Raw genomic sequence first — 2,066 nt, forward strand, 5'->3', positions numbered from 1 at the left:
TAAAAAAAATAAGATTAATAATAGTTCTTTAAGCAGATTATCCTAAGTAAACGTCTCTAGTAATAGTTCTAAGAAAGAGCGTAAGCAAGACGCTTATATTATGTGTGTGACTTAGTAATATATTAGAGAAGAGATATTAATATAGATAAAAAGGACTACACTAGAATAAGTGATATAAATTAAAGTTGCTTAAAAGGATATGCTTTCCTAATATACTAAGGGCCTAAGGGAGCGTATTAAGTGTGCTATAATTCTTAGTATTATTATAATAAATAAGAAGGGGATTATAATAGTTATAAATATTAATTATATATAAGTTACTTATAATTCGTAAGGTAATTATGACTAGATTATCTAAGTAAAAGAGTTTTATTTAGAAATCTATTAAAATCCTCTTATTTATATAGCAGTATACTCTTAATTCCTTAGCTCTTAGATTAACTAAGTAGAACTTGCTATTAGCCGAGTTATAAATAACACTACTAATAAGGTTATATTATAATTCCTAGACTGCTACTATATTATATATATTAATTCCTAGGTCTTAGAAAAGAGGGGCAAGGACTTTTAGTCTAGATTTATTAATATTATATTAAAGGACTCGGAAAGTATATATTATTAGGAGGGTTAAGAGTAAGTGACTTTGATATCAGGGTCCTTTATGTTTACCTTAGGGAACACTTGCGATTTGTAAGCAAGTATTATATTAATAGTCTATAATATATTAAAGGGTGTAATGCCTAAGGTCTATAGTTGGCTAGAAGAAGTCAAGATCTTAATTAAAGAGATAAAAGAGTGAATTGCCCTAAAGTTGATATTAATAGTGGCCGCTTTAGCTAGGCGGCCTATAGAACAGGCTATCTTTCTCTTTTTGCCTTCTTTTATAAGAGTCTATCTTATAGATAATCCTAAGTCAAAAGGGCAGCTATAATTAAATGTTTGAGAGCTAGGAATAAATAGGAAGGTAAAGGGAGAAAGGGAGGGAGAGGAGAGAGGGAGAGAAGAGTAAAAGAGCGGTTTCTAGTTCTTTATAATAGTAGTGTATTCTGCGTCTTTAATCTAGGCTGGGTAGGCGAATAATTATGCTTTATGATTCCTACTAAAGCATGTAGTGTAGCGCCTATAAATAGTTTACAAGTTAGATAGAGAAGTATAGTCTTGCGTTTTATAGCCTAGTCTATAGTATCCGTATTTTACCTTATTCTTGTATAAGATGCTAGTGTGGCTATTATATCTTTAATAATTATAGTATTAGATAATACGGCTTTTCTTATTAAATAGCTCTGTAGTCTTGATCTTATATTATAGAATAACCTCTTTAGAGATTACGTAATTTATATATAAGGAATATATAATCTTAATAATTAAAGAGGAGAAAGCCTTAGATTAATTAAGCCTCTTAAGTTAAAAGGCTCTTTTGATTAAGAGACTAAAATAAAGCTTCTTATTCTTAGCCTTAATATTCTTAGCTAGGAGGTTAAGGTTGTATCTTTTTTTTTTAGTAGTATTAATATTATAAATAAGTATAGTAAAGAATTAGATATAGATCTTAGCTGATAAGCAGATCTTATTAGTCTAATTAAGATTTGATTATAGGCGTGTCTTAGCTAAGGCGTCTTTAGCCTAAAGTATAAGATTACTACTTAGCAGCTTTTTAACTATAACTATATTAAGGGCGTTAGTAAGGTCGTTTCCTTTTATTTATAGCCTTTCCATAATCTATCTAGAGGAAAAGGGTTTAAGTAAGTAGGCATCTTCTAGGGAGACCTTGACTAAGATTTGGTTGTCAGTATAAGAAGGTTCTAATTAGGCGGGCACACGAGGGATGACAGCGCCTGCGAGACCAGTACAGGTTGCCTGTGCGTAGCTTACAGGACCGGGGGTAACTTTCTGGTCAATGCCTAAGATGAGGGCTTCAATTTTCTCCAGTCTAGTCTCGACTAGAGATGGATTATGTGGGGCCGTACGAAGATACACGCGGACAGCTAGGAGAAAAGGGGTAAGGAGAGAGAGTAATGGATTGTCAGGTGGCAGAGAGAGGAGGAAGGGCAAAGATTCGAGTTTTT

This window comes from Endocarpon pusillum (genome assembly GCF_000464535.1).
Source record: "Endocarpon pusillum Z07020 unplaced genomic scaffold C712049, whole genome shotgun sequence".
Lineage (NCBI taxonomy): Eukaryota > Fungi > Ascomycota > Eurotiomycetes > Verrucariales > Verrucariaceae > Endocarpon > Endocarpon pusillum.